Consider the following 13104-nt stretch of genomic DNA (forward strand, 5'->3'; position numbering starts at 1 on the left):
TTAGGCCAGAGTATGAGCCTAAGACCTTAGCTATTAGGCCAGAGTAAGAGTTAAGACCTTAACCAGTAGGCCAGAGTAAGAGTTAAGACCTTAACCAGTAGGCCAGTGTAAAAGTTAAGACCTTAACCATTAGGCCAGAGTACGAGTCTAAGACCTTAGCTATTAGGCCAGAGTAAGAGTTAAGACCTTAACTAGTAGGCCAGAGTAAGAGTTAAGACCTTAACCATTAGGCCATAGTACGAGTCTAAGACCTTAGCTATTAGGCCAGAGTACGAGTCTAAGAACTTAGCTATTAGGCCAGAGTACGAGTCTAAGACCTTAGCTATTAGGCCAGAGTAAGAGTTAAGACCTTAACCATTAGGCCAGAGTACGAGTCTAAGACCTTAGCTATTAGGCCAGAGTAAGAGTTAAGACCTTAGCTATTAGGCCAGAGTACGAGTCTAAGACCTTAGATATTAGGTCAGAGTAAGTGTTAAGACCTTAACCAGTAGGCCAGAATAAGAGTTAAGACCTTAACCATTAGGCCAGAGTACGAGTCTAAGACCATAGCTATTAGGCCAGAGTAAGAGTTAAGACCTTAACCATTAGGCCAGAGTACGAGTCTAAGACCGTAGCTATTAGGCCAGAGTAAAAGTTAAGACCTTAGCTATTAGGCCAGAGTAAGAGTTAAGACCTTAACCATTAGGCCATAGTATGAGTCTAAGACCTTAGCTATTAGTCCAGAGTAAGAGTTAAGACCTTAGCTATTAGGCCAGAGTAAGAGATAAGACCTTAACCAGTAGGCCCGAGTACGAGTCTAAGACCTTAGCTATTAGGCCAGAGTAAGAGTTAAGACCTTAACCAGTAGGCTAGAGTAAGAGTTAAGACCTTAACCTGTAGGCCAGAGTAAGAGTTAAGACCTTAAACATTAGGCCAGAGTACAAGTCTAAGACCTTAGCTATTAGGCCAGAGTACGAGTCTAAGACCTTAGCTATTAGGCCAGTGTAGGAGTTAAGACCTTAACCATTTTTCCAGAGTACGAGTCAAAGACCTTAGCTATTAGGCCAGAGTAAGAGTTAAGACCTTCGCTATTAGGCCAGAGTAAGAGTTAAGACCTTAACCAGTAGGCCAGAGTACGAGTCTAAGACCTTCGCTATTAGGCCAGAGTAAGAGTTAAGACCTTAACCATTAGGCCAGAGTACGAGTCTAAGACCTTAGCTATTAGGCCAGAGTAAGAGTTAAGACCTAAGCTATTAGGCGAGAGTAAGAGTTAAGACCTTAACCAGCAGGCCAGAGTAAGAGTTAAGACCTTAACCAGTAGGCCAGTGTAAGAGTTAAGACCTTAACCATTAGGCCAGAGTACGAGTCTTAGACCTTAGCTATTAGGCCAGAGTAAGAGTTAAGACCTTAACCAGTAGGCCAGAGTAAGAGTTAAGACCTTAACCAGTAGGCCAGAGTAAGAGTTAAGACCTTAACCATTAGGCCAGAGTGCGAGTCTAAGACCTTAGCTATTAGGCCAGAGTAAGAGTTAAGACCTTAACCAGTAGGCCAGAGTAAGAGTTAAGACCTTAACCATTAGGCCATAGTACAAGTCTAAGACCTTAGCTATTAGGCCAGAGTAAGAGTTAAGACCTTAGCTATTAGGCCAGAGTAAGAGTTAAGACCTTAACCAGTAGGTCAGAGTACGAGTCTAAGACCTTAGCTATTAGGCCAGAGTACGAGTCTAAGACCTTAGCTATTCGGCCAGAGTAAGAGTTAAGACCTTAACCAGTAGGCCAGAGTACGAGTCTAAGACCTTAACTATTAGGCCAGAGTAAGAGTTAAGACCTTAGCTATTAGGCCAGAGTAAGAGTTAAGACCTTAACCATTAGGCCAGAGTACGAGTCTAAGACCTTAGCTATTAGGCCAGAGTAAGAGTGAAGACATTAGCTATTAGGCCACAGTAAGTGTTAAGACCTTAACCATTAGGCCAGAGTACGAGTCTAAGACCTTAGCTATTAGGCCAGAGTAAGAGTTAAGACCTTAACCATTATGCCAGAGTATGAGTCTAAGACCTTAGCTATTAGGCCAGAGTAAAAGTTAAGACCTTAGCTATTGGGCCAGAGTAAGAGTTAAGACTTAAACCAGTAGGCCAGAGTAAGAGTTAAGACCTTAACCTGTAGGCCATAGTACTAGTCTAAGACCTTAGCTATTAGGCCAGAGTAAGAGTTAAGACCTTAACCAGCAGGCCAGAGTAAGAGTTAAGACCTTAACCAGTAGGCCAAAGTAAGAGTTAAGACCTTAACCATTAGGCCAGAGTATGAGCCTAAGACCTTAGCTATTAGGCCAGAGTAAGAGTTAAGACCTTAACCAGTAGGCCAGAGTAAGAGTTAAGACCTTAACCAGTAGGCCAGTGTAAAAGTTAAGACCTTAACCATTAGGCCAGAGTACGAGTCTAAGACCTTAGCTATTAGGCCAGAGTAAGAGTTAAGACCTTAACTAGTAGGCCAGAGTAAGAGTTAAGACCTTAACCATTAGGCCATAGTACGAGTCTAAGACCTTAGCTATTAGGCCAGAGTACGAGTCTAAGAACTTAGCTATTAGGCCAGAGTACGAGTCTAAGACCTTAGCTATTAGGCCAGAGTAAGAGTTAAGACCTTAACCATTAGGCCAGAGTACGAGTCTAAGACCTTAGCTATTAGGCCAGAGTAAGAGTTAAGACCTTAGCTATTAGGCCAGAGTACGAGTCTAAGACCTTAGCTATTAGGTCAGAGTAAGTGTTAAGACCTTAACCAGTAGGCCAAAATAAGAGTTAAGACCTTAACCATTAGGCCAGAGTACGAGTCTAAGACCATAGCTATTAGGCCAGAGTAAGAGTTAAGACCTTAACCATTAGGCCAGAGTACGAGTCTAAGACCGTAGCTATTAGGCCAGAGTAAAAGTTAAGACCTTAGCTATTAGGCCAGAGTAAGAGTTAAGACCTTAACCATTAGGCCATAGTATGAGTCTAAGACCTTAGCTATTAGTCCAGAGTAAGAGTTAGGACCTTAGCTATTAGGCCAGAGTAAGAGATAAGACCTTAACCAGTAGGCCCGAGTACGAGTCTAAGACCTTAGCTATTAGGCCAGAGTAAGAGTTAAGACCTTAACCAGTAGGCTAGAGTAAGAGTTAAGACCTTAACCTGTAGGCCAGAGTAAGAGTTAAGACCTTAAACATTAGGCCAGAGTACAAGTCTAAGACCTTAGCTATTAGGCCAGAGTACGAGTCTAAGACCTTAGCTATTAGGCCAGTGTAAGAGTTAAGACCTTAACCATTAGGCCAGAGTACGAGTCAAAGACCTTAGCTATTAGGCCAAAGTAAGAGTTAAGACCTTCGCTATTAGGCCAGAGTAAGAGTTAAGACCTTAACCAGTAGGCCAGAGTACGAGTCTAAGACCTTCGCTATTAGGCCAGAGTAAGAGTTAAGACCTTAACCATTAGGCCAGAGTACGAGTCTAAGACCTTAGCTATTAGGCCAGAGTAAGAGTTAAGACCTAAGCTATTAGGCCAGAGTAAGAGTTAAGACCTTAACCAGCAGGCCAGAGTAAGAGTTAAGACCTTAACCAGTAGGCCAGTGTAAGAGTTAAGACCTTAACCATTAGGCCAGAGTACGAGTCTTAGACCTTAGCTATTAGGCCAGAGTAAGAGTTAAGACCTTAACCAGTAGGCCAGAGTAAGAGTTAAGACCTTAACCAGTAGGCCAGAGTAAGAGTTAAGACCTTAACCATTAGGCCAGAGTGCGAGTCTAAGACCTTAGCTATTAGGCCAGAGTAAGAGTTAAGACCTTAACCAGTAGGCCAGAGTAAGAGTTAAGACCTTAACCATTAGGCCATAGTACAAGTCTAAGACCTTAGCTATTAGGCCAGAGTAAGTGTTAAGACCTTAGCTATTAGGCCAGAGTAAGAGTTAAGACCTTAACCAGTAGGCCAGAGTACGAGTCTAAGACCTTAGCTATTAGGCCAGAGTACGAGTCTAAGACCTTAGCTATTCGGCCAGAGTAAGAGTTAAGACCTTAACCAGTAGGCCAGAGTACGAGTCTAAGACCTTAACTATTAGGCCAGAGTAAGAGTTAAGACCTTAGCTATTAGGCCAGAGTAAGAGTTAAGACCTTAACCATTAGGCCAGAGTACGAGTCTAAGACCTTAGCTATTAGGCCAGAGTAAGAGTGAAGACATTAGCTATTAGGCCACAGTAAGTGTTAAGACCTTAACCATTAGGCCAGAGTACGAGTCTAAGACCTTAGCTATTAGGCCAGAGTAAGAGTTAAGACCTTAACCATTATGCCAGAGTATGAGTCTAAGACCTTAGCTATTAGGCCAGAATAAAAGTTAAGACCTTAGCTATTAGGCCAGAGTAAGAGTTAAGACCTTAACTTGTAGGCCAGAGTACGAGTCTAAGACCTAAGCTATTAGGCCAGAGTACGAGTCTAAGACCTTAACCATTAGGCCAGAGTACGAGTCTAAGACCTTAGCTATTAGGCCAGAGTAAGAGATAAGACCTTAGCTATTAGGCCACAGTAAGTGTAAAGAACTTAACCATTAGGCCAGAGTATGAGTCTAAGACCTTAGCTATTAGGCCAGAATAAGAGTTAAGACCTTAACCAGTAGGCCAGAGTACGAGTCTAAGACCTTATCTATTAGTTCAGAGTAAGTGTTAAGACCTTAACCAGTAGGCCAGAGTAAGAGTTAAGATCTTAACCATTAGGCCAGAGTACGAGTCTAAGACCTTAGCTATTAGGCCAGAGTAAGATTTAAGACCTTAACCATTAGGCCAGAGTAAGAGTCTAAGACCTTAGCTATTAGGCCAGAGTACGAGTCTAAGACCTTAGCTATCAGGCCAGAGTAAGAGTTAAGACCTGAACCATTAGGCCAGTCTAAGAGTTAAAACCTTAACCCGTAGGCCATAGTACGAGTCTAAGACCTTAGCTATTAGGCCAGAGTAAGAGTTAAGACCTTAACCATAAGGCCAGAGTACGAGTCTAAGACCTTAGCTATTAGGCCAGAGTACGAGTCTAAGAACTTAGCTATTAGGCCAGAGTACGAGTCTAAGACCTTAGCTATTAGGCCAGAGTAAGAGTTAAGACCTTAACCATTAGGCCAGAGTACGAGTCTAAGACCTTAGCTATTAGGCCAGAGTAAGAGTTAAGACCTTAGCTATTAGGCCAGAGTACGAGTCTAAGACCTTAGATATTAGGTCAGAGTAAGTGTTAAGACCTTAACCAGTAGGCCAGAATAAGAGTTAAGACCTTAACCATTAGGCCAGAGTACGAGTCTAAGACCATAGCTATTAGGCCAGAGTAAGAGTTAAGACCTTAACCATTAGGCCAGAGTACGAGTCTAAGACCGTAGCTATTAGGCCAGAGTAAAAGTTAAGACCTTAGCTATTAGGCCAGAGTAAGAGTTAAGACCTTAACCATTAGGCCATAGTATGAGTCTAAGACCTTAGCTATTAGTCCAGAGTAAGAGTTAAGACCTTAGCTATTAGGCCAGAGTAAGAGATAAGACCTTAACCAGTAGGCCCGAGTACGAGTCTAAGACCTTAGCTATTAGGCCAGAGTAAGAGTTAAGACCTTAACCAGTAGGCTAGAGTAAGAGTTAAGACCTTAACCTGTAGGCCAGAGTAAGAGTTAAGACCTTAAACATTAGGCCAGAGTACAAGTCTAAGACCTTAGCTATTAGGCCAGAGTACGAGTCTAAGACCTTAGCTATTAGGCCAGTGTAGGAGTTAAGACCTTAACCATTAGGCCAGAGTACGAGTCAAAGACCTTAGCTATTAGGCCAGAGTAAGAGTTAAGACCTTCGCTATTAGGCCAGAGTAAGAGTTAAGACCTTAACCAGTAGGCCAGAGTACGAGTCTAAGACCTTCGCTATTAGGCCAGAGTAAGAGTTAAGACCTTAACCATTAGGCCAGAGTACGAGTCTAAGACCTTAGCTATTAGGCCAGAGTAAGAGTTAAGACCTAAGCTATTAGGCGAGAGTAAGAGTTAAGACCTTAACCAGCAGGCCAGAGTAAGAGTTAAGACCTTAACCAGTAGGCCAGTGTAAGAGTTAAGACCTTAACCATTAGGCCAGAGTACGAGTCTTAGACCTTAGCTATTAGGCCAGAGTAAGAGTTAAGACCTTAACCAGTAGGCCAGAGTAAGAGTTAAGACCTTAACCAGTAGGCCAGAGTAAGAGTTAAGACCTTAACCATTAGGCCAGAGTGCGAGTCTAAGACCTTAGCTATTAGGCCAGAGTAAGAGTTAAGACCTTAACCAGTAGGCCAGAGTAAGAGTTAAGACCTTAACCATTAGGCCATAGTACAAGTCTAAGACCTTAGCTATTAGGCCAGAGTAAGAGTTAAGACCTTAGCTATTAGGCCAGAGTAAGAGTTAAGACCTTAACCAGTAGGTCAGAGTACGAGTCTAAGACCTTAGCTATTAGGCCAGAGTACGAGTCTAAGACCTTAGCTATTCGGCCAGAGTAAGAGTTAAGACCTTAACCAGTAGGCCAGAGTACGAGTCTAAGACCTTAACTATTAGGCCAGAGTAAGAGTTAAGACCTTAGCTATTAGGCCAGAGTAAGAGTTAAGACCTTAACCATTAGGCCAGAGTACGAGTCTAAGACCTTAGCTATTAGGCCAGAGTAAGAGTGAAGACATTAGCTATTAGGCCACAGTAAGTGTTAAGACCTTAACCATTAGGCCAGAGTACGAGTCTAAGACCTTAGCTATTAGGCCAGAGTAAGAGTTAAGACCTTAACCATTATGCCAGAGTATGAGTCTAAGACCTTAGCTATTAGGCCAGAGTAAAAGTTAAGACCTTAGCTATTGGGCCAGAGTAAGAGTTAAGACTTAAACCAGTAGGCCAGAGTAAGAGTTAAGACCTTAACCTGTAGGCCATAGTACTAGTCTAAGACCTTAGCTATTAGGCCAGAGTAAGAGTTAAGACCTTAACCAGCAGGCCAGAGTAAGAGTTAAGACCTTAACCAGTAGGCCAAAGTAAGAGTTAAGACCTTAACCATTAGGCCAGAGTATGAGCCTAAGACCTTAGCTATTAGGCCAGAGTAAGAGTTAAGACCTTAACCAGTAGGCCAGAGTAAGAGTTAAGACCTTAACCAGTAGGCCAGTGTAAAAGTTAAGACCTTAACCATTAGGCCAGAGTACGAGTCTAAGACCTTAGCTATTAGGCCAGAGTAAGAGTTAAGACCTTAACTAGTAGGCCAGAGTAAGAGTTAAGACCTTAACCATTAGGCCATAGTACGAGTCTAAGACCTTAGCTATTAGGCCAGAGTACGAGTCTAAGAACTTAGCTATTAGGCCAGAGTACGAGTCTAAGACCTTAGCTATTAGGCCAGAGTAAGAGTTAAGACCTTAACCATTAGGCCAGAGTACGAGTCTAAGACCTTAGCTATTAGGCCAGAGTAAGAGTTAAGACCTTAGCTATTAGGCCAGAGTACGAGTCTAAGACCTTAGCTATTAGGTCAGAGTAAGTGTTAAGACCTTAACCAGTAGGCCAGAATAAGAGTTAAGACCTTAACCATTAGGCCAGAGTACGAGTCTAAGACCATAGCTATTAGGCCAGAGTAAGAGTTAAGACCTTAACCATTAGGCCAAAGTACGAGTCTAAGACCGTAGCTATTAGGCCAGAGTAAAAGTTAAGACCTTAGCTATTAGGCCAGAGTAAGAGTTAAGACCTTAACCATTAGGCCATAGTATGAGTCTAAGACCTTAGCTATTAGTCCAGAGTAAGAGTTAGGACCTTAGCTATTAGGCCAGAGTAAGAGATAAGACCTTAACCAGTAGGCCCGAGTACGAGTCTAAGACCTTAGCTATTAGGCCAGAGTAAGAGTTAAGACCTTAACCAGTAGGCTAGAGTAAGAGTTAAGACCTTAACCTGTAGGCCAGAGTAAGAGTTAAGACCTTAAACATTAGGCCAGAGTACAAGTCTAAGACCTTAGCTATTAGGCCAGAGTACGAGTCTAAGACCTTAGCTATTAGGCCAGTGTAAGAGTTAAGACCTTAACCATTAGGCCAGAGTACGAGTCAAAGACCTTAGCTATTAGGCCAAAGTAAGAGTTAAGACCTTCGCTATTAGGCCAGAGTAAGAGTTAAGACCTTAACCAGTAGGCCAGAGTACGAGTCTAAGACCTTCGCTATTAGGCCAGAGTAAGAGTTAAGACCTTAACCATTAGGCCAGAGTACGAGTCTAAGACCTTAGCTATTAGGCCAGAGTAAGAGTTAAGACCTAAGCTATTAGGCCAGAGTAAGAGTTAAGACCTTAACCAGCAGGCCAGAGTAAGAGTTAAGACCTTAACCAGTAGGCCAGTGTAAGAGTTAAGACCTTAACCATTAGGCCAGAGTACGAGTCTTAGACCTTAGCTATTAGGCCAGAGTAAGAGTTAAGACCTTAACCAGTAGGCCAGAGTAAGAGTTAAGACCTTAACCAGTAGGCCAGAGTAAGAGTTAAGACCTTAACCATTAGGCCAGAGTGCGAGTCTAAGACCTTAGCTATTAGGCCAGAGTAAGAGTTAAGACCTTAACCAGTAGGCCAGAGTAAGAGTTAAGACCTTAACCATTAGGCCATAGTACAAGTCTAAGACCTTAGCTATTAGGCCAGAGTAAGTGTTAAGACCTTAGCTATTAGGCCAGAGTAAGAGTTAAGACCTTAACCAGTAGGCCAGAGTACGAGTCTAAGACCTTAGCTATTAGGCCAGAGTACGAGTCTAAGACCTTAGCTATTCGGCCAGAGTAAGAGTTAAGACCTTAACCAGTAGGCCAGAGTACGAGTCTAAGACCTTAACTATTAGGCCAGAGTAAGAGTTAAGACCTTAGCTATTAGGCCAGAGTAAGAGTTAAGACCTTAACCATTAGGCCAGAGTACGAGTCTAAGACCTTAGCTATTAGGCCAGAGTAAGAGTGAAGACATTAGCTATTAGGCCACAGTAAGTGTTAAGACCTTAACCATTAGGCCAGAGTACGAGTCTAAGACCTTAGCTATTAGGCCAGAGTAAGAGTTAAGACCTTAACCATTATGCCAGAGTATGAGTCTAAGACCTTAGCTATTAGGCCAGAATAAAAGTTAAGACCTTAGCTATTAGGCCAGAGTAAGAGTTAAGACCTTAACTTGTAGGCCAGAGTACGAGTCTAAGACCTAAGCTATTAGGCCAGAGTACGAGTCTAAGACCTTAACCATTAGGCCAGAGTACGAGTCTAAGACCTTAGCTATTAGGCCAGAGTAAGAGATAAGACCTTAGCTATTAGGCCACAGTAAGTGTAAAGAACTTAACCATTAGGCCAGAGTATGAGTCTAAGACCTTAGCTATTAGGCCAGAATAAGAGTTAAGACCTTAACCAGTAGGCCAGAGTACGAGTCTAAGACCTTATCTATTAGTTCAGAGTAAGTGTTAAGACCTTAACCAGTAGGCCAGAGTAAGAGTTAAGATCTTAACCATTAGGCCAGAGTACGAGTCTAAGACCTTAGCTATTAGGCCAGAGTAAGATTTAAGACCTTAACCATTAGGCCAGAGTAAGAGTCTAAGACCTTAGCTATTAGGCCAGAGTACGAGTCTAAGACCTTAGCTATCAGGCCAGAGTAAGAGTTAAGACCTGAACCATTAGGCCAGTCTAAGAGTTAAAACCTTAACCCGTAGGCCATAGTACGAGTCTAAGACCTTAGCTATTAGGCCAGAGTAAGAGTTAAGACCTTAACCATAAGGCCAGAGTACGAGTCTAAGATCTTAGCTATTAGGCCAGAGTAAAAGTTAAGACCTTAGCTATTAGGCCCGAGTAAGAGTTAAGACCTTAACCATTAGGCCATAGTACGAGTCTAAGACCTTAGCTATTAGGCCAGAGTAAGAGTTAAGACTTTAACCAGTAGTCCAGAGTAAGAGTTAAGACCTTAACCTGTAGGCCATAGTACGAGTCTAAGACCTTAGCTATTAGGCCAGAGTAAGAGTTAGGACCTTAGCTATTAGGCCAGAGTAAGAGTTAAGACCTTAACCATTAGGCCAGAGTACGAGTCTAAGACCTTAGCTATTAGGCCAGAGTAAGACTTAGGACCTTAACCATTAGGCCAGACTAAGAGTTAAGACCTTAACCTGTAAGCCATAGTACGAGTCTAAGACCTTAGCTATTAGGCCAGAGTAAGTGTTAAGACCTTAACCATTAGGCCAGAGTACGAGTCAAAGACCTTAGCTATTAGGCCAGAGTAAGAGTTAAGACCTTAGCTATTAGGCCAGAGTAAGAGATAAGACCTTAGCTATTAGGCCACAGTAAGTGTAAAGACCTGAACCATTAGTCCAGAGTATGAGTCTAAGACCTTAGCTATTAGGCCAGAGTAAGAGTTAAGACCTTAACCAGTAGGCCAGAGTACGAGTCTCAGACCTTAGCTATTAGTTCAGAGTAAGTGTTAAGATCTTAACCATTAGGCCAGAGTATGAGTCTAAGACCTTAGCTATTAGGCCAGAGTAAGAGTTAAGACCTTAACCATTAGGCCAGAGTAAGAGTCTAAGACCTTAGCTATTAGGCCAGAGTACGAGTCTAAGACCTTAGCTATTAGGCCAAAGTAAGAGTTAAGACCTTAACCTGTAGGCCATAGTACGAGTCTAAGACCTTAGCTATTAGGCCAGAGTAAGAGTTAAGACCTTAACCATTAGGCCAGAGTACGAGTCTAAGACCTTAGCTATTAGGCCAGAGTAAGAGTTAAGACCTTAACCAGTAGGCCAGAGTAAGAGATAAGACCTTAACCATTAGGCCATAGTACAAGTCTAAGATCTTAGCTATTAGGCCAGATTAAGAGTTAAGACCTTAGCTATTAGGCCAGAGTAAGAGTTAAGACCCTAACCATTAGGCCAGAGTACGAGTCTAAGACCTTAGCTATTAGGCCAGAGTAAGAGTTAAGACCTTAGCTATTAGGCCAGAGTAAGAGTTAAGACCTTAACCATTAGGCCAGAGTACGAGTCTAAGACCTTAGCTATTAGGCCAGAGTAAGAGTTAAGACCTTAGCTATTAGGCCAGAGTAAGAGTTAAGACCTTAACCTGTAGGCCAGAGTACAAGTCTAAGACCTTAGCTATTAGGCCAGAGTAAGAGTTAAGACCTTAACCATTAGGCCATAGTACGAGTCTAAGACCTTAGCTATTAGGCCAGAGTACGAGTCTAAGAACTTAGCTATTAGGCCAGAGTACGAGTCTAAGACCTTAGCTATTAGGCCAGAGTAAGAGTTAAGACCTTAACCATTAGGCCAGAGTACGAGTCTAAGACCTTAGCTATTAGGCCAGAGTAAGAGTTAAGACCTTAGCTATTAGGCCAGAGTACGAGTCTAAGACCTTAGATATTAGGTCAGAGTAAGTGTTAAGACCTTAACCAGTAGGCCAGAATAAGAGTTAAGACCTTAACCATTAGGCCAGAGTACGAGTCTAAGACCATAGCTATTAGGCCAGAGTAAGAGTTAAGACCTTAACCATTAGGCCAGAGTACGAGTCTAAGACCGTAGCTATTAGGCCAGAGTAAAAGTTAAGACCTTAGCTATTAGGCCAGAGTAAGAGTTAAGACCTTAACCATTAGGCCATAGTATGAGTCTAAGACCTTAGCTATTAGTCCAGAGTAAGAGTTAAGACCTTAGCTATTAGGCCAGAGTAAGAGATAAGACCTTAACCAGTAGGCCCGAGTACGAGTCTAAGACCTTAGCTATTAGGCCAGAGTAAGAGTTAAGACCTTAACCAGTAGGCTAGAGTAAGAGTTAAGACCTTAACCTGTAGGCCAGAGTAAGAGTTAAGACCTTAAACATTAGGCCAGAGTACAAGTCTAAGACCTTAGCTATTAGGCCAGAGTACGAGTCTAAGACCTTAGCTATTAGGCCAGTGTAGGAGTTAAGACCTTAACCATTAGGCCAGAGTACGAGTCAAAGACCTTAGCTATTAGGCCAGAGTAAGAGTTAAGACCTTCGCTATTAGGCCAGAGTAAGAGTTAAGACCTTAACCAGTAGGCCAGAGTACGAGTCTAAGACCTTCGCTATTAGGCCAGAGTAAGAGTTAAGACCTTAACCATTAGGCCAGAGTACGAGTCTAAGACCTTAGCTATTAGGCCAGAGTAAGAGTTAAGACCTAAGCTATTAGGCGAGAGTAAGAGTTAAGACCTTAACCAGCAGGCCAGAGTAAGAGTTAAGACCTTAACCAGTAGGCCAGTGTAAGAGTTAAGACCTTAACCATTAGGCCAGAGTACGAGTCTTAGACCTTAGCTATTAGGCCAGAGTAAGAGTTAAGACCTTAACCAGTAGGCCAGAGTAAGAGTTAAGACCTTAACCAGTAGGCCAGAGTAAGAGTTAAGACCTTAACCATTAGGCCAGAGTGCGAGTCTAAGACCTTAGCTATTAGGCCAGAGTAAGAGTTAAGACCTTAACCAGTAGGCCAGAGTAAGAGTTAAGACCTTAACCATTAGGCCATAGTACAAGTCTAAGACCTTAGCTATTAGGCCAGAGTAAGAGTTAAGACCTTAGCTATTAGGCCAGAGTAAGAGTTAAGACCTTAACCAGTAGGTCAGAGTACGAGTCTAAGACCTTAGCTATTAGGCCAGAGTACGAGTCTAAGACCTTAGCTATTCGGCCAGAGTAAGAGTTAAGACCTTAACCAGTAGGCCAGAGTACGAGTCTAAGACCTTAACTATTAGGCCAGAGTAAGAGTTAAGACCTTAGCTATTAGGCCAGAGTAAGAGTTAAGACCTTAACCATTAGGCCAGAGTACGAGTCTAAGACCTTAGCTATTAGGCCAGAGTAAGAGTGAAGACATTAGCTATTAGGCCACAGTAAGTGTTAAGACCTTAACCATTAGGCCAGAGTACGAGTCTAAGACCTTAGCTATTAGGCCAGAGTAAGAGTTAAGACCTTAACCATTATGCCAGAGTATGAGTCTAAGACCTTAGCTATTAGGCCAGAGTAAAAGTTAAGACCTTAGCTATTGGGCCAGAGTAAGAGTTAAGACTTAAACCAGTAGGCCAGAGTAAGAGTTAAGACCTTAACCTGTAGGCCATAGTACTAGTCTAAGACCTTAGCTATTAGGCCAGAGTAAGAGTTAAGACCTTAACCAGCAGGCCAGAGTAAGAGTTAAGACCTTAACCAGTAGGCCAAAGTAAGAG

Source organism: Triturus cristatus, chromosome 9 (assembly GCF_964204655.1).
Source record: "Triturus cristatus chromosome 9, aTriCri1.1, whole genome shotgun sequence".
Taxonomy (NCBI): Eukaryota; Metazoa; Chordata; class Amphibia; order Caudata; family Salamandridae; genus Triturus; species Triturus cristatus.